This window comes from Danio rerio, chromosome 17, assembly GCF_052040795.2.
Source record: "Danio rerio strain M-AB ecotype USA chromosome 17, GRCz13ab, whole genome shotgun sequence".
Lineage (NCBI taxonomy): Eukaryota > Metazoa > Chordata > Actinopteri > Cypriniformes > Danionidae > Danio > Danio rerio.
The window spans coordinates 54,535,261-54,559,195 of NC_141037.1; the positions used below are offsets into that span (position 1 = coordinate 54,535,261).

General features: G+C 38.6%; 1 long non-coding RNA gene across 1 annotated transcript in view; it reads left to right on the forward strand.

The window, feature by feature from the left end:
• The window catches only part of LOC141378404 (uncharacterized), a 154,758-nt gene extending 137,499 nt beyond the window's left edge, over positions 1-17,259 (forward strand). The window contains exon 4 of the long non-coding RNA XR_015513955.1: positions 16,214-17,259. This is a non-coding gene — a long non-coding RNA (uncharacterized LOC141378404). The remainder of the gene's footprint in view (positions 1-16,213) is intronic.
• Positions 17,260-23,935: the final 6,676 nt, after the last annotated feature.

Sequence of the window (23,935 nt, forward strand, 5' to 3'; positions counted from 1 at the left end):
AAGCTATATATTTTTTATAGTCTACAGAACAAACCATTTTATACAATAACTTGCCTATAATTACCTTACCTGCCTAGTTAACTTAATTAACCTAGTTTAGCCTTTAAATGTCACTTTAAGCTGTATAGAAGTGTCTTGAAAATTATCTAGTCAAATTCTATTTACTGTCAATGTGGCAAAGATCAAATAAATCAGTTATTAGAAATGAGTTATTAAAAATAATATGTTTAGAAATGTGTTGAAAAAATCTCTCTGTTAAACAAAAATGTGGGGAAAAATAAGTGGGGCTAATAATTCAGAAGGGCTAATGATTCCAACACAATCTCACGGCAATTTGTAGATGATAGATGGACAGACAGACAGACAGACAGACAGACAGACAGACAGACAGACAGACAGACAGACAGACAGACAGACAGACAGATAGATAGATAGATAGATAGATAGATAGATAGATAGATAGATAAAATTATTAGCCCCCCTTTGATTTTTTTTTTCTTTTTTGATATTTCCCAAATTATGTTTAAAAGAGCAAGGACATGTTCACAGTATTTAAGCTTATTTAAGCATTATTAAGCTTCGGTGGTTGAAGTTGTGCCAAATTCTTCACTAAAGTATACTTGACTTAAACCAGCCATTTCAGTCAACTTTAAAAATTATTTTGCACAACTATAACCACTGAAGCTTAACAAACTCAAAATTTCATTGCAGCCAGTTGCTTTAAAATTTTAAGTCAACTAAACTTCTTATTTTTTACAGTGTAGATAGATAGATAGATAGATAGATAGATAGATAGATAGATAGATAGATAGATAGATAGATAGATAGATAGATAGATAGATAGATAGATAGATAGATAGATAGATAGAAATACAACAATAGTGTTATAACATAGTAATATAGAAAATACCATACACATAATTATCTCGTAGTTTATTCTATATATTTCAGCAGTATGCTGTTGCATCCATTTACAGTGTACTATACTATATACAATATTTTTTCATATGGGTCTAGCAGACATAAGTCAATCCATGAAACTAGTACAATCTACCTCCTTTAATTGTATTTTATGTATTGGGTCACCAAAATCTGTTTTAAAAGCTTTCTGTATTAATTGAAATGACTCTGTCAATAAGGCTTAAAAAGATGCAATACATTTATTTTTTTATTAAAAGTTGCATTGACACAATCCATGAAACCAGTACAATCTACCTCCTTTAATTGTATTTTATGTATTGGGTCACCAAATCTGTTTTAAAAGCTTTCTATATTAATTGAAATGACTCTGTCAATAAGGCTTAAAAAGATGCAATACATTTTAATATTATTCTATTTTTATATTAAAAGTTGTGTTGACACAGTTCAGTTGACACCGGCTATTTTGCCATGTCCATCATGCACTGAAAAAATGACTTTTTGATGTATTAAAATATAATAAATTTACTCTCATCATTTTTAAATTGTAATATTAAGTGTCAAAGATAACTAGAATTTTCTAAGTAAATATTTAATGTTTGCACATTTACTTGATGTAATAAATGGTTGAAAAGGTTAAAACATTAATATTCATTTACTTTTAATATTTTCTTATCGTTGTAAACCTAGTTATATTAATTAAAGTTTAATTATGGATATGTCTGTGTAGTTCTCAGCATGCTTTTACAAGGGATTGATTTAGGAGGAAAAAATTTTTTATTAAAATTATTTCTTAATTATTCTTGGTGTTTAAATTTGTGAGAGAGTTATTTGAGTTTAATAGTCATTAGATTAAAGATTAAGAAGAGTTTGTAGTACGTTTTTAAGTTTTGAGGTTACCATCTTGCAGAAGAGGACTCATGCTTTGGGTCTTGGCATTTTTTATCAGCATTAATGCTTGATGCTTCACTCAGAGCCATAGCTGTGTTAACATTACCTCTGAGATCAGTAAGCATTGTTAAAGTAAATATGCTCTTGGGTTCAATTTGTTTTAAATAAATTAAAGTGAAATAACACATTTTAAATTAGTGGAAATGTGTGTGATAATTAAATACGTTACACCAAATGTATTACTATGTAACTACTAGGATTTATTTAAATTGTTAAAAGCACTGTTCCTTTAGCTAAAACAAGAACTTGATACGAATTGATTAATTAAAATAATATTAAGACTCAAAATTAAAAATAATCAATTAACTTTCATTTAATTCAGGTTAGGTTAAACATTAAGTAAATTGTACATGATGTTGATAAGTTAATCGTACCTGGTATAATATAGTAACATTTACTTGAAATTTGTTTGAGCAAATTGTTACGAGGATTTTTTTAAAGTAAATTAAAAAGAAACAAAACATTAAACTTTACTTGGGATATGAAAAAAATCCAACGCAATTTCACAGCAATTCGTAACTTTTTGTTTAGTGGCTAAATTGTATCATTTTGTACGATCTAACTCATAAAATTTAGCATAAGCTCATCACCCAATGACGGTTGGGTTTAGGGGTGGGGCTGGGCCTCCTTTTTAAAATCTCACATTTTAATATGACTGAATTCGTACGAATAAGCCACTAAACTGACAAAACGTAAAATACTAACGTTTTCTCGTGAGATCAGGCTAAAATAAAATCATATATGTGCTTATTTTTATAAATGTATGTGCTTTTTTCCAATATTCCTCTTTTTCTAAGTAAATTCATGATTAGTTCCATACATCAGTAACCCCTCAACCCCGTTACACAAATCATTAGCTGTGTTTCCATCCAAAAATGCGAATGAACTTTATGCGCAAAACTGGATTATCGCATAAAAGTTGTGCAAATGAAGCAGCGTTTCCATCCAACAAGTCATAGTGACCAAAATTGTCCCTTCCTGATTAACTGGCGCCAAATATCAACAGTAAAAACTTCCTTTGCTGCAGCTGCATCAATCTTTCCTAAATGAATGCGCCTCAGAAGACAATCCTGACATGCAGTGAGCGCGCAGTGGCGTTTGAAGGAAAGACTACTGATGGCAACATTAGCAACCACCCATCTGTAGCAGGTGAGAAAAAAATATCATGAGCCTTTAAAGGGCACAGATTTTGACCATTTTTCAAGATTTAATATAAATCTTGTGTGTCTCCAGAATGTGTCTGTAAAGTTTTAGCTCAATTAGATTAGTTATTATACCTTTTTAAATCCAGGAAATGGGTGCTGTTTTAAAATTTTAGCTGTTTTTGTCGCCTTTGCCTTTAATGCTAATGAGTTGGTTTTCCCCGCCCACCATTCCCACATGCTTGTCACAGCCATATCCTTCACGTAGACAAACAGCTCAGTGACAGATAAGAATAAAGCAGATCTCTCTTACTACAGTAAGAACTTCACAAGGGTTATTTGATATATTTGTTTTGGAGTTAATTTAAGCCTTTCTGAAGCAATGAGTCGTTATAAAGAACGCTTGCGTGCATGTGCACACACACACATACGTGTTAGCTTTGCATGGCAAACGTGACGGTACACGTAAATATCCGCTGCTGTATAGACATCTATTATGTTAATGTGCAAAATAAAGCTGATTTAAGTCCACAACCTGGATTGAAGTGTCTTCTTTCATAATTGTATTGACGCTATGCGGCTATGGTGATTAATTACGTAGCAATTTTACTGTCTGTATTACAAACATGCACCGTTTTAAAAACGTTTTAAACTTGTAAAACTCATTCTTGGACACATTTGATGATTCTAGCGAGCTGAATTCATCTTTTATTCCCGGTTGCTTTGCGCATACCTTGTCTTGTGGATATGATTATACGCATTACTACGGAGACATGTTAATACGCGGCTGTCAATCAATTCGGTGGGTGGGGAAACTGCACTCCTACGTCAAGTTGCGGTCAGCCTGAAAATGGGAGGGATTTGGATCCTACTTTAACATCAGAACATTTAAAAAAGAGACTTATTGGGCTCTATTTTGAAGGTCCATGCGCAAAGCGCAAAACGCAGGGCGCGAATGCTTTCAGGGCGTGTCAGGACGCGTTTTTGCTAATTTAAGGACGGGAAATCTGCCTTGCGCTTCAGCGCATGGTCTAAAAGGGTTGAGTTTATTTTCTTTATGAGTTATAGGTGTGTTTTAAGAATAAACTAATCAGAGTCTCATCTCCCATTCCCTTTAAGAGTCAGCTGCGTCGCGCCAAGAGCGCATTCGCTATTTACAGGACGCAAAGTAAGTCTAAGTGGAAAAAATGAGCATTTCATAAGCAAACAGTTAACAGTTAACAGTTTTATTTTAACAGAAAACTGTTAAACAGAGCATCTACTGCGTGAGAATGAGAGATAATGGATCTACTTTTACATTCACTTTTGGATAGGGAAAGCTTTACGCACAGACATCAATTAGTCTATAAATAATTACTTTTGTTTGTTAAGCGCAAATATTCGCTTCAAAACTATTTCTAAATTCAGTTCTAATTTCCAGCAAACGAATAAATGAATATTAATTGCAAAATGTGCTCAAAAACCTAAGTTATATCCTAAAACACATGCTTTGCCCCATATGATCTAAAACCTGACAGGTGGGCAAATTTAAGCTTGTTTTTAATAAAACAAATATAAATATGGATATAATAAATAATACTGTTAATAATAATAATAACATTATACAAAAGCAAATTGTTATGAATGAACTGAAAAAGCCTCCCGAGATGAAGACATAAAAACGGTGATTTTTTCATATTTATGTAGGCTAGAAAATAATATGTTTTGTAATATTTTAATCCTTTATATTTATATTCTATATCTATTCTTATTATATCCTATATATATCCTTAATATTTAATTTTTTTCATATGTAAAGATATTTGCCTATTGCTCTCTTGTGCGTATTAAGCAGTGTGTAAGCGAGGTGCAACTCTGCGCCGGAGTTTAGACCGGGTTAGTTTTGGTCTAATGAAAAATCTATTATAGTTTCTCAAAATAGCGACGCACCAGCGGTCCGCCTCAGAACACCTTCCTTTTTAGACCAGAATGCCTATGGGCGCACAAATGAGCGCTAATGCATTTGCTATTTAAACAGCGTAGCGCAACGCCTCAAAACGACTCTTGCGCCAAGCTGAAACTACCAAAAGACCACTGCGTCACGCCTTGCGCCACACTGCGCCGGGTGTATGATAGGGCCCATTGTGTTTATATCACCCCAATATGACTGTGGACACACTACACACAGTTCTGTCCAAACAGCTTAGGTGCCCTTTAATAATTAGTTTTTTTTTAACACCTTTTTTTTGCCAATTCCCAATTTCATTTTAAAATTGCCATTTCACAGATAAACATAATACAACCATGAAAAATTTGTAAACAAGAATCGATGTTATAACACTTAATTTGTTGTTATTTAAGAGCACTTATTCATTTTAGTACATTCAGAAGTGTTTTGTTAAAATTGGTTAGTCAACTGATTTAAACAATTTCATGTTAGTAACTTTAACGAAAATAAATAAAGGTATTATCTAATATTAACAAATCAAACATCACTGTAAAGCAATTGATGGAAGCTTCCAAATCTCTGCAGGTGAAGACTCTTATATCTTATCAAGCTTTAACAGAAGTGATTCCAAAGGTGACAATGACAGAGCACCACCCAGTCTTATCTGTATCAGATGAGGATTCCTTTGCAGCCTTTGTTAAACAGAGTTAGAGAGCTGGCAAAAGGTAAAAAAGACAGGCAGCTTGCAGTCCAATCACAATTGTGGAAAAAGGGATGAGTTAGGGGATGTAGCAGGGATCAAAACGAGGAGAAAGCAAGGTTCTAGACAGGCAGCAAACAGTCAAAGGCACAATAAGAAAATAAAACAGGCAAAAATGCTTCTGTGAATTGTAGTTCGGGTAGGAGAATGTTTCTCAGAGATGGGTTGCGGCTGGAAGGGCATCCGCTGCGTAAAAACTTGCTGGATAAGTTGGCGGTTCATTCCGCTGTGGCGACCCCGGATTAATAAAGGGACTAAGCCGACAAGAAAATGAATGAATAGGAGAATGTCAAATTTCTACTGAGGGCTCCCTCTGGTTGTGCCCGGGAGGCAGAGTGGAACTCTCAATCATAAAACTGTTAGCCCCAAGGTATATTGTCAACTGTCATCTACATGTTTTTTAGACCGTTTCACTGTCGAAACTATAATTATTATAATGCTAGTGTGTTTGTGTGTGTTTGTGTGTGTGTGTGTGTGTAATGTAATGTAATATGATTCCTCTTTTTTCCCCCTTTCCTGGGATAATTATTGTTTATGAATTCCCCGTGTGTTTCATAATCATGTTAATCAATCTGAGTATTTAACTTCCTGTTCTCCATGTGACACTTGTCTTTTTCCTCACAATAGCCTCATTGTCTTCCTGTGTTTCTCCCAACAATTCCCTGATATTTGAATGTGTGTGCTTGTCTTGCGACATACAGTTGAAGTCAGAATTATTAGCCCCTCTGAATTATTAGAACCCCAGTTTATTTTTCCCCCTATTTCTGTTCAACAGAGAGTAGATTTCTTTAACACATTTTTAAACATAATAGTTTTAATAACTCATCTCTAATAACTGATTTGTTTTATCTTTGCCATGATGACAGTAAATAATATTTTACTAGATATTTTTGAAGACTCTTTTATACAGTTTAAAGTGACTTTTAAAGGCTTCACTAGGTTAATTAGGTTAACTAGGCAGGTTAGGTTTATTAGGCAAGTTATTGTATAACGATGGTTTGTTCTGTAGACTATCAAAAAAAAAAGTTAGCTTTAAGGGGCTAATAATTTTGTCCTTAAAATGGTGTTTAAAAAAATAATAACTGCTTTTATTTTAGCCGAAATAAAACAAATAAGAGTTTCTCCAGAAGAAAAAACATTATCAGACATGCTGTGAAAATGTCCTTGCTTTCTTAAATATAATATGGGAAATATAAAAAAAAGCAACAAAAATTCAAAGGGGGGCTAATAATTCTGACTTCAACTGTATATCCAATTGAAACTAGAAACAAATGTAGGGCTGTGCATGATTTTGTCTATTGAAAATTGGGTTGGACCATTGGAAAAGTGGAGTTTCTGACAAAATGAAGAACATCAACATATTATACTGGCATCACCCATACTCCTGTCACCAGTTCATCAGTCCACCACCACACAGTCATGGCACAAGACGGCCGCCTCCAGTCGGCTAACTCATAATATGGTGAGTGCCAATCAGAAGATGGTTTTATGCCCCAATTCTGTTCCTGTTGTAGTTCCTGTTCCTGAATCACCATTACCTAAGCTACAAAAATGGCTAACACCACCCGAGTTGCTAGAGCTGCTGTTACTACCAGAGCTGCCACCACCAGAGCTGCCAGATCCTCCGTTGTCACCAGAGCTAAATCCTCCTACGCTGTCAGATCCTCCCTCAATGCCAGATCCTCCAGAGCTGCCAGATCCTCCTGAGTTCCACGCATGACCAAAGCCGCCACCCGAGTCCCACGTATGGACAGAGCTGCCACCCGAGTCCCACGCATGGCCAGAGGCACCACCTGAGTCCCACCTATGGCCAGAGCCGCCACCTGAGTCCCACGTATGGCCAAAGCCACCACCTTATTCCCACGTTTGGCCTGAGCCGCCACCTGAGTCCCACGTATGGCCAAAGCCACCACCTTAGTCCCATGTATGACCAAAGCCACCACCTGAGTCCCACGTATGGCCAGAGGCACCACCTGAGTCCCACGTATGGCCAGAGCTGCCACCTGAGTCCCACCTATGGCCAAAGCCACCACCTTATTCCCACGTTTGGCCTGAGCCGCCACCTGAGTCCCACGTATGGCCAAAGCCACCACCTTAGTCCCATGTATGGCCAAAGCCACCACCTGAGTCCCACGTATGGCCACAGCCACCACCTTAGTCCCACGTATGGCCAGAGCCGCCACCTGAGTCCCATGTATGGCTAGAGCTGCCACCTGAGTCCCACGAATGGCCGCCAGAGCCGTGTGCTTCCTAGAGCCGTGCGACTTCTCAGTGCCTCCTGAACCAAAGGCTCCTGACCCACTGAGGTTAAATGAACTGCCAGTGCCTCCTGGCCCACTGGGGTTATATGAACTGCCGGTGTTATATTTTTCCTGAGGCAATTTAAACCAAAATACACGATGACACTCTATCAAACATATCTACAATCTTTGTTTAAACAAACAAAAATATTGAAAATTATTAACTTGGTAATTTTTGAAATCAATATTTTATTTGTATTCAATTTTCAATTTTTATTCCTAATATCGTGATACATATCGTATCGTCAACATTATATTGTGATACACACTGTGTCGTGAGCCAGGGGCGCCTGCAGGACTTTATTCCAAGGTATGCACAAATCCATCACAGCCTGCCCCCTTCCGATGGCTAATATTTCAGTTTTCAAACATTAAATAACGAATGCATCAAGTAAAATAAAATGAATATTTTTTAATAATTTAGCAAAATTCTGCTCTTTTTATCTTTGTATTTTTATCATTTTATTTTTGATATTTTCAATATTTTATTGTCTTCATAATTAAAGCTATAGACAAATTCCTGCATGACATTTTAGAAAATATTTTGCGTAGCTACCCAGTATGTATTGAAGATCACAGAGAACAAAAAATAAATATATAAATAAACATGTTACATGGCCCCATAAATGTCCAACTTATATTTAACTGAAACATAAAAAAAATTGTGAAAACTGCTCATTTTATTTTTATAAAACATTTTTTTTTGTAAAAACAATAGAGACATTTAAGAATCCGTATTTATTTTATTTGTTCATTAATTTGACTTGTTTATTGGTGCATATGTAGTCTACAAGTTAACTCAATTTTACAACAGTAGGCCTACCTTGGACAGCTACAAGCTGTCTGGCTTGACTGAATGCAATTATTTCCTCGCTGTTCAAAGAGTCTGCAAGTTCGTGTTTCATGGATATATTTAGGATGTTGTGGATTGTAGATATCGATGATGTTAAGCGTGTCTTTATTCGATGCACAGTATTATTTTAAGGTTTTAGACGACGGGTTAGTAATTTTTATTACACATGGTTATCGAAGTCAATGATATAATAACTTTCAATAAACAAAATAGGCTATGCTTGTAAGAGTGTGGTGGGCCAGTGATTCTCTGCCAGAAACTGCTCTATGGTTTTAAAACCCTTTTCAAAACTGTATGGTTTAGACCTGTATAATTTATATATATATATATATATATATATATATATATATATATATATATATATATATATATATATATTAAATTCAATTGTGGATGTTTGATAACCAGTGTGCTTCCGCTGAGCCAGCTGTGGTAGCTTGGCAACAGAGCCGCGATGTCAACACAGAGAATCTTTCAGCTCAGTTCAGCACGTACGGTTGTCTTTGTGCATGGAATTCCAGGCGGAAAACGGATTGTAATCGTGACACGCCGTTCCAGGGTCAGTAGAGAAACAACCGTAACCTTACCGAAGTGTTCTTAAAACAATTTGGCACGATAGTGGAAAAGCAGGCAGCTGTAGTGTATACTGTTTAATAATCAATTTAAATGATGTGACAAGTAAATAAATTAAAAGCGGCAATAATTCCCGCCCTCTCATGGTAGGTATGCACAGTGCGTACAGCCGTACGGCAGCAGGTAGAGATCTGCGCGGGACTAAATTTTGAATCCCGCTCCCGCCTGCCAGGTTTTAGTCCGAACCCGACCGCTCCCGCTTATATTAAAGCATCCCGCTGCCCGACCCGCCTCGTTTTCCACCCGCTGCGCCCAATCCCGCTAAAGAGCGGGGGGAGAACAAAACCGAAAACCACCCAGCTATACAGAGTCCAGACAGCCTATAACAAGCTTTCTGTATAAACACACACACACAAAGCTCTCTCTCTCTCATTCGTGTGCGCGCACTAACACACACACACATAAGCACCAAGCACACTCACAGGCAAAGCTCTCTCTATCTCTCATTTGCGCGCGCACTAACACACACACACACATAAGCACCAAGCACACACACAGGCAAAGCTCTCTCTCATTCTCGCACACACACACACACACCTCATTCACGCGTGCACACACATACACACATACAAACACAGCAACAAACGAGCTAAACACAGAATCGCGCTACTTCATTTACACATACGTACGCGTGCTCGCTCGGGAGTCGGGAGCGATATTGCTAGACAGCCCGTTACCGACCGCTCCTGCACTTTATTCGGAAATGCAGACCTCTAGCAGCAGGCGCCACTGTCGTGAGCAAAGGGTATTGTTACACCCCTAGTATTAATAAATCATTTCTAATAACTTATTTATTTTTTCTTTGCCATGAGGACTATACATTTTATTTCACTAGTTATTTTGAAAATTACTAGTATTCAGCTTAAAGTGCCATTTCAAGACTTAACTTAGGTAATTAGGTTAACAAGGCAAGTTATCGGATAACAGTGATTTGTTCTGTAGATAATAACAAAAAAAAATCTATAGACATTTTTAAAACTACATTTATTCTAACCAAAAAAATATGACATTAGTGTCAAAGTTTACTTGCTCTAAAACATCACTTAGCAAATATATATTTAAAATAATAATAATAAATAAAAATCACAAGAGGGCTAATCACTTTGCCCTAAACTGTACATTATATCTTATATAAAACTGTGTAAAACCTAGCTGTGGCGATAAGTTACGAACTTTGAACCCTGACTAACAAAAGCTGCAAGTCTCCAGCAGTTGGCACGCAAAACAAACTCACACAACAGTGATAGAATACATGCAGTTGTGTATATATTTGAAAACGTTACATTCCTAAGTGCAGTAACAATATTATGGCAATTTGAACATTGCAATAAAACAGTAGTCATAGTCATCAGTGTTTTTAAACAGTACTTTGTTTGTTGCGTGTAAGTAAAGTTAATGATTTTGCATCTTGAAAGTGCTCCCACACTGTACATTTGCAGCATTTATAAAGCATCTGTGCTGCATTAAGCCACTAGAGGTTTACATTTATTGTATCATTTAACATATTGGAAAGTACTCAAAACTTACCTCAATGTGTTTCTTTAAATTAGATGTAGATTGCTCTTCTAGCACTCTGAATTATGAACGACGACGTCACCAGCCCCCTAGCTGACATGCTCCAAATTTATCAAAAAAAACTCTCATTCGTTTGTGCTCCATTTGTGCTGGTTTTCAGAAGAACTTTGCGTATGTGCAACCACAAAATGTTTATTTGGGCACCAATAAAAATAGAAGAGACTGTAATGCACAATACATATCTAATACAAGACACTTTAAAATCTATTCTAAGGGTGTTTTCACACCTGCCTTATTTAGTTCGATTGAATCGCACCAGAGTTCGTTTCCCCTTTTGGTACGGTTCGTTTGGGCAGGTGAGAATGCAGCAATCGTACTCGAGTGCGCACCAAAAGCGGACCAAATAAGCGTACTGAGACCTGCTTGAAGAGGTGGTCTCGGTACGCTTTCAAACGAACCCTGGAGCGGTTCGTTTGTGGTGAGAATATGATCCGTACTAAAACAGGTCCAACCGCAAAAAGTACTGCGCCTTTTTGATCAATTCAGCTGCCGTAGGCTGATGCCCTGTGCATTATGGGATATGGAGGAAAAATATTTGTTGACAGCACTTTACCAACAGAGAGAGAGAGAGAGGGGAAAACATTACTTGATGGATCGTTGATAATATTTCCACAAGATGACCATGTCGCAGTGTAGCTAAATTAATTCACGCCTCTTCCTAAAGTGACGAGTGATGCATTAAACATTGTTTTCCAGCCGCGGCCACGCTTCATTCTCGAAATGTATAGTTTGTCTAAAGCAGGCATGCAATCAGTCAGCGCAGTCGTCCCTCCAATAATAAAAAGCGACATTTTGTGTCTGCCGGTTTTGTTTACCTGCGGGAGTTCATTGGCATTTTCCCGCACATGAATTCTGACCAATCAATAAGCAGTTTAGGAAATATGTTCAACAACATCTGGCCAATGAGAGATGTGGATTTTGTCAGATGACTGCATTTTGGGTTGTTTCAACTGGTTCGGACCAAAGCCAGCAGTGTGGTGTGAAAACGACCCAATGACGGTAGAAGATGCAACAATGTATCATTTATTACCCTTGGTGCGGACCAAATGAAGTGAACTACAGATGTGAAAGCACCCTAAAGTCTCAGGGTGCTTTCACACTAGCACTTTTGGTCCGCACCCGGGTTCGTTTGACGTCATAGTATGGTACATTTAGCTAGTGTGAACGCATCTTGTGAACTCGGGTGCGCACCCGTGAACGGTACCCGAGTCCGCCTGAAAGAGGTGGTCATGGGTACGGTTTATGCAAACTCTGGTACGGTTCAAATAACGGAAGTAAACCGCCAACTGTACAAAAACTATTACTTTCATAATGTTCGTACATTTGTGTGTTACGTTTCGTAACTTGATGACAAGCACGACTGAGCCACGCCAAACAGTGATACTCAGGGTGCTTTTACACTAGCACTTTTGGTCCGCTCCAGAGTTCGTTTGACGTCATAGTACGGTACGTTTAGCTAGTGTGAATGCATCTTCTGAACCCGGGTGCGGACCCGTGAACCGTACCCGAGTCCGCCTGAAAGAGGTGGTCTGGGGTACGGTTCATGCGAACCCTGGTACGGTTCACTTCAGATGTGAATGCAATCGTACCAATTAACTGAAGTGAACCATAGTGAACTGCCAACTGTACAACAAACTATCGTTTTCATACCAATCGTTTGTTCGTGTGTGTGTCTTGTTACGTACCTTGGTGACACGCTGAGCTGAGCCAGGGCAAACACAGTGATGTCTGCTTGTCTCCTCCAAAAACAGCTTCTGTAGACACTGTGTGATGTTTTGAATGTCAATAATATTTTTGCAGCAGATGGATGTGGGTAGCTTTCTGTATGTCCAAAACTAAAAGATTCAGTAAAAGCAAATCGACCGGGATGTGCGGTAGTCTTTCCATGTTGGCTTTGTTTTCGTGACTTTACACCTACAGTAGCAACAATAACGTAACGTTCAGTCGTGTGTGTGTGTGTGTGTGTGTGTGTGTGTGTGTGTGTGTCACGTATTGTACTTTGGTGACAAGCGGAACTGAGCCAGGGCAAGCACTTTAATAATTTCTGCTGGTCTCCTTCAAAAACAGCTTCTGCAGACACTGTGTGATGTTCTGAGTGTTTATAACAATTCTGCGGCAGATGAGACACTTTCTGTATGTCCAAAACCAAAAGATTCAGTATAAGCAGAATGACCGCGATGTGCGGAAGTTTCCAGTTTTAAAATTTATGTTTGAGAGATATTGTCACATAACCAGCGATCGCTCTCCAGAGATCGCTGGTTCCCACACAATAACTATGGACTACACTTCCGCCTTCTCCTGGACTACATATTCATACATGCTCTCCGGTCACACTCACACATGCTCACTCATCTAGACTGATTACATTCTCACCACCTGAGCCTTGTCAGAGACTGATTGCATTCACTACATAAGCCACTCATTCACCCTTTCAGTGGGCCGAGTCTTGTTTATCCTGTGATAACACTACAACGCGGTTTCCCTGTCTTGGTTTCCCGTGTTTATACCTTAGTCTTGTATTCCTGTTCTCCCTGTTTGCCGCCTGCCTTTTGACCTATTGCCTGTTATACGACTACGATTCTGGACTGATTGTTTATACCCGTTTGCACCCGATTTGACCATTGCTTGCCTGACACGAATAAACCTGCATTGTGGATCTTACCTTCTGTTGTGAGTGTCATCCCCCGCCTTAACAGATATATCATCAGGACCAAAGATCTTAAAGGAGTGGCTTTTCCTCTTCCAGGAAACTGAAAAGAGGTTTTATCTCAGGGAGCTAACATGCATTGAGATTGATGCCACCTTTGAAGAGCCCTGCTGAAAATACCAGCTTAAACCAGCCTAGGCTGGTTGGCTGGTTTTAGCTGGTCGACCTGGCTGGTTTTAGAGGGGTTTTGGCCATTTCCAGGCTGGTTTCCAGCCATTTCCAGCCTTGTCTTAGCTGGTCAGGCTGGGAGATGACCAGCTAAAACCACCTTGACCAGCTTAGCCAGGCTGGGTGCCCAGCCAAAACCAGCTTTGTCCAGCTTAATCCAGGCTGGTCAAGCTGGTTTTAGCTGGATTTAGCTGGTCATCTTCCAGCCTGACCAGCTAAGACCAGACTGAAAATGGCTGGAATCCAGACTGGAAATGGCCAAAACCCCTGTAAAACCAGCCTGTTCGACCAGCTAAAACCAGCCAACCAGCCTAGGCTGGTTTAGGCTGGATTTTTCAGCAGGGAGTCCACAGCTACCAAGTTCCAAAGTATCTTGTGGTACTTTCAATTTGTTCAGACTGATCCATCAAGCATTATTCTGAGCCAAACTATGGAGGGTTGTGATAAAATTTGTGCCAATGTTCTGATGCTTATAGCCCATTTTAAAGAACAGCAAGACAAGATGTTTGTACCTTTGCAATCACCACTGGCCAGATTGCTTACCTCAACTTCGCTGTGGTTTGATCTTTTCAAACCCAAGCACCACTATCTTCTCCATTACGCCTCACCGATCCTCAAACTTGGCCCTTTTATACAGCTATGGACAATGATGTTTGTCACACCTACTTCAAGAAGTGTGTGAGGAGGACACACAGCCAATTCATCAGTGTTAAATTTCGAACGTTGAGGTAATTCAGAGTAAAATGTTAAATTCTAGAGTTAGACAAAGCTAAAATAACCCTCTCAGTGTTGGCAGCAGATTTGCCTCCTGGTCGTACAGAGTTACTCAAAAAAGTTTAAGTCCAGTTTGAAAAATTTCAAAAACTTAACCAAGACCCTTGCAATGAAACACCAGATAGCTGTCGCATACTATTGGGAGTCGCTCTTTACAAAAGGCATTGAATCTGGGCCTTTTAAGTCGAAGAAACTGACCGATGTTGACAATGGTAATTTAATTGCAGAACATTTTCAGATTAATATGTTAAGTGAAGTAAATATCACAAGTTGGATTAAACATGAAGACATTGAGTTTCACACAGGTCTTGTTGTTTGCACATATGTTGTTAAAGAATTGCCAGTGTTGTTTGTATATTTCTGAGGATGGAAGTTTATTTTTTTGGAAATGGAGACTGCATTTGTGTAACATTTACATGCATTTGAAGTTACTAAAAACATGCATAACGCTTCAGTTGTTATGCCTCATGACTTGAGATTCTTTGATATCCAAATGGCTTATGGTGCTGATGTTGTACCAGACTGCTGCATTGCATCATTGTTTAATGTTTTGTTTGGAGATTTTTTTGTACAAGATCATTGTATAGAGCGTTTCAAGTGCCATGTAAAACCCTGTTACAGAAAAAATAAAATGTATTCACATGAGAGGTGAACTGAAATGGTACATTGTAATTATAGAATTCACGGCAGGGGATAATGTAAGTACAAATGTAAAATATTTCAAATGAACACTGGTGCAGTGTTGAAAATTTGACCTAAGAGTGTTAACACAACACCTGAGTGGTGTTCATATGATCTTTTGTGGTGTTAATATTTAACACTATAAGAGTTTTCTAATTAACACTCTCTGAGTGTTGATTATGTTAACCTTTTCAAAAATGTTATTCCAATGCTTTTATAGTGGTGGTGGACTAAATAAACTCTGAGGAAGTGTTAATTTTAACTCTTAGGTAGTTAAATCTATCTAAAATTTGCAGTGCACAGAACTTTAAGAATGTATGCTAGTCTCTCGCAATCCAACACCAACTCCTCCAAGCAACCCTTAGCTCAAACTCCTTTTTTCCACCAGTGCTGAGGGCGACAAACACAACTCCATAGCATGCTCAGCTGTATAGAGATGCAGTGTGTAATGCATACATGGTTACAGAACCGCATTCTTTATGCAGCGAGGTAAACTTCAAAGGAACCCTTTTTAAAAATGGATATTTTCTCTGCCTAAACGTGAAGGCGATGAGCTTGTTTTGATCAAGCAAGACAATGAGGCGTGCCTTTTGGTGACAGCAAACAGTTCAGACTTTATGAAGTCCAACTAGCAGATGAGGATATGCACTGCATACATGCAGAATACTGACTAGATTTCCACCCGTTGCCTTTCTACAACCCGGGCAGACAAATTGATATCTTTTAAGCACAGTTTTGTTGACTAGGGTTGATGTTTGTTGTTATTTTTTGTTACCAGTCCGATATACACTAACCAATAACCTAATTTTATGACTCTTTTGCAGTCATGGATGAATGGGTGAGCAACCTAATAGAACTATATTCAGCCAAGAGGATCTTATGAAGTGAGTGGTGGAGGTGATCAAAGACCTTGGAGTTGGTTCTGCTGAGGACCTGAAATATGCGGTGGCAGATGACCTTGCAGGAGTCCTAAGGCCAGATGAAACCAGGAAAGTTATTGCCCATTTTAAATGTAAGTAAGTTAAAAATCCATGACCAGCAGTTTCCTATGTTGTACAAAATGTCTAAGCGGCAAGTGTGACACATTTTAGAGACTTAGAAAATGCAAGAATTCATGTCGCTTACTCATTCCACTTGATCCATGTAGTAAAAATTCTCAGGCATATCAACTTATGATTGCAACAAAACTATAAATTTCTCAAGCCACTTTTTTATGTGAATTCTATTTCCTAATAACAATGCTTCGGTGTTTTTCGGTTCATCCTCGGCTATTGGAATGTTGAATGATTCCTCATCACAAGCTACAACCCTTGAGGAGTCAAGCACTGGAATGATTCATTCATTACTGACTGAAAAATTGACTTGAATGCATGAGACGCTGAACAGCACACCCACAAGCAGCTCAACTTTTGTCATATCCAGAAGATATGCCGAGTCAAGCCTTACCCATTGTGCCAAGTCAAGCATCAGATTCTACATCAGAAAGTAGAAGCTCCCCTTTGGCCAGGGGAAATAATAGTTGTCATAACAGTTTTGATATACCCTGGAGTAAACTGCCCTCAAGTACCAGAGAGGCACTGGATAATGAGTATAGGAAAGAGGCACATTGCAGAAATAACAAGGCAAATAGTAATTCGCTACCTAAAATCATTTCGAGATGAGACTTAGGGCCAGGTTTTTAGCACCGGATATGCAAAACAGCTAAGGTCTCGTGTGGTTAACTTCAGAAGACTTCAAGCTCCTCCTGTCAAGAGAAGGTTTTCTGAAAGTGGCAGCCCTGAGAGTGTGACTTAAGGGCATAAAGATGCATATGGCTGTATTAACCCTAACCCAGAGCTTCCTACTGGTGAAACAAATCAGTTGCAGGAGCAAAAACAAAAAAAGAGCTAATGAAGATGTTAAAAAAAGATAATGACACAGAATATTGAAACATAGATTTTGTAGACTTTCCCTTTACAGAGAAGAGATGTATTATCAGGACTGAATGACACTAAAGAGATCTTTAAGGAGTGGCCTTTTCTCTTCTAGCAAACTGGAATGTGGTTTCATTTGAGGGAGCAAACAGGCATCGAGATTGATGACACCTTTGAAGGGTCCACAACTACCAGGCTCCAAAGAATCTTGCAGTACTTTCAACTTGCTTAGACTGATCTATTAAGCAGAGTAGTTTTCTGAGCCAAACTCTGGAGGGTTGTGATAAAACTTGTGCCACTGTTCTGACGCCTCTAGCCCATTTTTAAGAACAGCAAGACAAAATGTTTGTAATTGTCGAAGACACTGCTATTCCAACCGAGATACCTTAGATAGAGATACCTCTAAGCTTCCACGGAACCCCTGCATTGTAGTTTGTGGTAATTTTTTTATTTATTTTTTATTTGATGGTTAAATTAATTATTTTTAATTTGTTTAAACAGGTTATCGGTTAAGAGTGTACTATGTAATACAAAATGGAATATTTTGCCAGTTTTAATTTTAGAATTGGCCCAAGTTTTTGTTTTGCAGTAACTATAGGCCATTTCCATTGAGTGGTATGGTACAGTTCGGTACGCTTTTATAGCCGTTTCCACTGTCAAAGGGTGCCTAAAAGCAAACTGTACTGTACCACTTTTTGGTCACCCTTTGCAAAGGGTACCAATAGGCCCAAATGGTACCATAAAGCGAAGCTAGATGCACAGCTGAACGCTATTGGTTAACAGAGATATGTTACTTGCAGAAGCAGGAGAATGAAAACAAAGGAGTGGCCATTTCTAAAAACACAGCCGAGACATTACGTAATAATGTTTACATATAATAACAAGCCATGGTCGACCCGAACTCAAACAAACCTTGTCGTCGTCTCGATGTACAGCCACAAAGCCAAGAAGAACAAAATCTGCTGTGTCCTGTTGTTGTTTTACGATCCTGTCTAAAGCGCGAGCGGTTTGACTTTCTCCAGAGAGCTCGCCGAGCGTCTATATTTGAAATAAACTTCTTGAGCTCATATTATTAACGTTTGCATGATCATTGAAGTGCTCTGATATCCGATCCTGTCAGAATGAGACAAACGAAAGAGTGACGTGTAAAAAATCAAATGAGAAGCTGGAAAAAACAGCAGCAAATGATGCTTTCTGCAACATAAAACATGAACAAACTGCCATGTTTACATACTATCATCACCTTTATGGACTATTATGAACTCGGAATGACGGACTTACTTTCTAACAAGAGACTACATGGGCTGATGAAGATTACAGACACATATGAGCGGTTTGCACTGACTGTGGGCTATAGTTCTTGTTGTTTTTAAACCCAAATAAGGACTAAATGTATGCTGTGTGTAGTTTTATGTAATGTGCGTTTATGTAATGTACCTAATGTAATGTGCGTATTTATAAAGCACATTTATTGTGTACACCCAAAGCGCTTCACATGAGGGGGGTCTCTCCACACCACCACCAGAGCAGCACCACTACCTGCACAGCATTGACTATTCTGTGGAAAATGCAGCTACACTGGAATTCCTACAGAGGTATGTTTTAGGAAGCATTACACTGCAAATTTATACAGGATTTGCAGCCCTGCTTGTAAAAGGCAGTTATCCTTTGTATCATTATTCTGAAGGTTAAAGTTGATCTTGTTTTTTTTTATTATCATTGTTATCACACTGCAAAAAATGCTGATCTTACTTAGAAACTGTCTTGTTTCGAGTCCAAATATCTATAAAAGTCTTAAAATTAGATTATTTTCTTGGTATACACATGACATGAGATAACTGGCCTTGTTTTCAGGGTAAAAACAATACAATTTTGTGTAATTTTGCTTAAAACAAGTAAAATAATCTGCCAATGGGGTTAGAAAAATATTATATCAAGATTATTTTGCTATGCATCTATTCTAAATAAGATTTTTTTTTTTCCTCCTACCGCTGAGCCTCGTTTCAAAGTTTATTTATAAACTAATTTCGAGAGGATCACGTGCTAATAATTGCTTGCGGCTGGTCCTGGATTATTCAATTTAAGATTCACCAATCAGATGATTCCTAGGCCACTATAAATACTCTAAGTTCCATAAGTTCCAACAGCCATCTTCGTTTTAAAGAATTCCTCCTTCCACCCCTACTTTCCTAGATGGGTGGCACAGCGGCCCAGTCACTAGATAGTCCAAGAACGTCACTGGTTCTTGTCTTTACCAAGCCAGCTGACGTTTCTGTACAGAGTTTACACATTCTCCCCGTGCTCATGTGTGTTTCCTCCGGTTTCCTCCCACCATCCAAAAACATGCAACTTAAGTTAATTGACTAGTCCAAATAGGCACCGTAGACATGCTCCTAGTAAGTAGTTATCTCTCAAGAGCAATCACTATCTGTTCATTAGCAACTACAGCAGAGGAGTTCTCGAGATCTACCTGAGCTCCCCTCTCGCCTTGCAAATGAGAAGGAGCTCAGGGCTCTCTCCTGGGACAGCATGCCAAACAAGCTTTTATAATCAATCATCAGCGAAGTGTGAACTCTTGAAATGCATAACTAAGGGAAGCAATACTTAAGAAGTAAGTTTCAAATCAGATCCCTTGTATGTTTGGGGAACAATAGCAAACCGAGGTGCAGATACACATACATGTATTCATTTTTCGATTTTTTTTTTTTTTTTTTTTTTTGCATGAAAGCTATTTAGATAGGTGCATTTTTGGAAACCCAGTTAAACCATTTTATTTTTATGGCATTAACCTTAAAGTTCACGTTATCTGTTGTATTTTTAAAAGTTACACGCTTTGCTTTTACATATCAGAGAGAGAATGAAAACTTTTTAGTATTTGTGTGCTCTGTTTGTTTCTGGATGTTCCACGCTGACAAGGAGTATGTTTTTGTATGTTTATTTTTATGTTTATTGCTCTTGATTTGCTGAATGCTTTTGTTCTAGGATGCCTAAGGCTTTGTGTAGTTGTGAAAAGTTCATAATAATTACATTGATCTTCTAATGTAGGTGTCGAATTCAACAGCTTCAGACTCATTTTGTTAAACAAAAATTCTTATTTCACTATTACCTGTTTAATCCCCTGTTCTAATGCCTTGCATCATTATTGTGAACTACATGTAGTGGTATGTCCACACTAAATAAGTTTCTCTTGCAAGTTGGAAATATCCATCAATATCTATCAATATCTTTTTTTCCAGAGATGGAAGCATCTGAGAGTTCAGGGCATGAGGTGTTTTAAGCTTTTATCATAAACTTGTGTGCAGTAATGTAGTCAACTAAAGAAAAATAAAACATTAGGAAGGAAAGCTACAACATTTGTAAAGCATAATGAACAATAAAACTGTGTAAAAATGATTCATGATAACTGAAAATGGATAATAATATAAAGTAGAAGTTATAGAACAAGACGACACCAAATATAAATATAGCTACTTTCGAATGTTCACCATTCAACAGAACATTCAAATTTTCAGCTATTAGTATTACTTGATTCATCGTCAGTCCTCATAGATATAAAAAGCTATACAATTTATTAAACAAACCTGATGGTTTAAAGAGCCCATATTATAGATGAAATAGGGTCATATCTTGGTTGTAAGGGTCTCCAACAACAGTCTAATATGCATGCAAGGTCAAAAAACACTTTCATGGTCTTATAATCTGCATTTATTTTTACCTAATTATCCCAGCGACTCCCGTATGAATCGTCCAGTGATTCATTTGTTCCCAAACCCCTCCTTAGCGCGAAGCTAATCTTCGCTGATTGGACCGATGACCGTCTACTGCGATTGGTTGACACTGACTGCTTTCAGCCAGAGACAGAGTGAATAGCCAACAGCTAATCAACAATACAGAAGTAGTCAGAGTGTATACACGCTCGATAGTGTAGGCGTGGATTTTAGCTGCCAGTGGATGAATGTAAATACAGACGATGGACTTGAAAATACAGACGACTACCTATTTTATTGAGCAAAAACTCCCAAGAACTGGCGAGGAGATCTCTTAGCTTGCCACACTCTTTTCACAGACACACACACATATTGCCCTCGTCCTCGCGCGTGTGTCCACACATATACACACACATTGCCCTCGTCCTTGCACACGCGCCCACGCTTACACACACATATTGCCCTCATTCTCGCGCACGCGTCCACACACACAAACAGATGTAACCCTCCTCCAGACGACATCGCACACACACACACACACACACACACACACACATACATACATAAATCTTCGGACGACAACGCATGCACGCACACACATTACACTCCTCCACGGGAACGTAAACAAAGCAGCACGCGTCGCGTTTTTAACGTGGCTTTGCACGGGATATGAGAATATAGCGAGTTAACCTAAGACAGTACACATGGTTACAGGTAACAAATCACAACTAAATACATTTGCAAGCTAGAGTAAACGAGGCAACAACTTTAATCGCACGTACTTACACTTGAGAAATGGAGGAAGAAACCGATGCATGTCCTGACATGTCCAGTCTTTACTGATCCTTCCATTAACAAATGAAGTATTCTTTGTAGCATGTAATTTCCAGAAGTTTCCAGTAGTTTCCAACTGCTTAAAGCTGGGCTTTTGCTGAGGTTTCATCTTTGGGTAGAGACTCAATAATATCCATCTGCAGTGTGACTTCAATCGACCGGCATGTTTCTGTGTGTGTGTGTGTGTGTGTGTGTGTGTGTTTGTGTGTGTGTGGGTTTCTGTGTTAGAGGGCGGGGCCGCAGGTTTTAAATCTCCCGGGTTTGCACGTACCCGTGAATAACTTGGTTTCGTTAGTACGTCATGGCGAAACACCTAATGACTCGTTATCAAGGCGACTCGTTTGAAGCACTTTGAGTCGACTCTTTTATAAATGAATCAACAGTTTTAAACACTGTACACTAACAGATTTAAGCCTTAGCTGGATACTTCACTTCACTTAGAGCTGTGTTAGGCCTGGTTTATACTTCTGCGTCAATTGACCGGCGCAACTCACGGCGCAGGCAACGCGCGCAGCTGTGCATTTATACTTCTGCGCGCTGTCTTTGTTGGTCTGCATTAACACTTCCGAAACGCTAGTGGGCAGTGAGGTGTAAATGTTCCTCTGTGTCGAGTTTCTTCGCTTCTGTTTTGCTATTCTGAACACTTCCTGGATGTACAAGTGACTCAAACTCGCTCATTTTGAGGCAGGAACCGGCAGACGTGCAACAACTTTAACCATGAGGTAAACACAGAACAAAACTTTCCATCCGGAGCTCCTTCACGGGACTCCATACTTGTAAACAATCGCTCGCGCCATTCGCGCGGCTTTCGGTCCCGCCCAGACTCGTCGGCGCTAGCAAGCCGACCAATCACAGAGCTTGCGCTACGCGTTGTTGCGACGTGTAGTTACAAATTTTGAGAGGTACACGTCGGCGATGGCCACGGCAAAGGGCTATGCGTCAGCGCCGTAGCCTACGCCGGTGTTTGAAGCAGAAGTATAAATCAGCCTTAACACACTACATGGAGAGGCATTTTCAAAAACCCATAATATGGGCTCTTTAAACTGTATGGACTTGCAATCTGATCCACTTTATTTTATCAGGTAAGGACCTTTCTCTCACCAGAGTTTGGGCATTGCTGTGTGGCCAATGACAATAGATGTCTGGGGAAATATTATTATGAATCATATAAATAATGTAAATATCGAAGACAGCAACCTAAATGCAATGCAGTGTTCCTTAAATTTACAGACCAGTGCAAACATTACACTACATTTTTTTTACCATGAATGTACAAGATTTGCATTATTTTATCTTTGTGTGTGTGTGTGTGTGTGTGTGTGTGTGTGTGTGTGTGTGTGTGTGTGTGTGTGTTTTTAATGATAAGCAGGATTTATTTTCCACATTATGGACATTATGGCTGTGTTTTAGCTGACATAACTGCATTAAATACGGTAGTAATTATAGTGTAGTATACTCCTTACCTTGTCTAATTCTTCTTTCCATACATCAGGAATTACAGCAATGCTGTGATCCGAGACGAATTCTACAACTGAAAACATTCTGAAATACAATTTATGCGAGTCCTTTAAAAACAACAGCGAGTGGTTACACAATAGAGTTTTAAGCGATGAGGTCATCTCTCAAAGTATTTGTTTCAACATCCTCTTCAGAAAGTGACAAATACATGTCATGATCAGATGAGAAATCTCTGCTGAGTGTATCCTCTTGGTTTAAGGATACATTTTCACTCTCTCTTGATAAAAGAAACCATGCCACACTCTGAAATTGATCTTGATAAACTCTGCTGTACATAGTTTTGAGGGACATGAACTAATGCATATATCATTTTTTGTTTTTGTTGACTATTAGAAAGAATATCGCTGGCTTTTCTCCAGTGTCTTATGTATTCTCTCCTAGCAACTCGTCTTTTGTTGGCCATTCTTAAACAAAACTAGACGTACATTACTTTTTTAGATAAAACTTAAAATGTATCATGCACCACCCTCTCTATCTGTAAGTCACCTATAAAGGGCAGCTTATAGGCTGTTGCCCTCTAGAGGTGACTTAAAGATAGGGATAGGAGTCCTTTCCATTTGAAATCAAAGCCAAA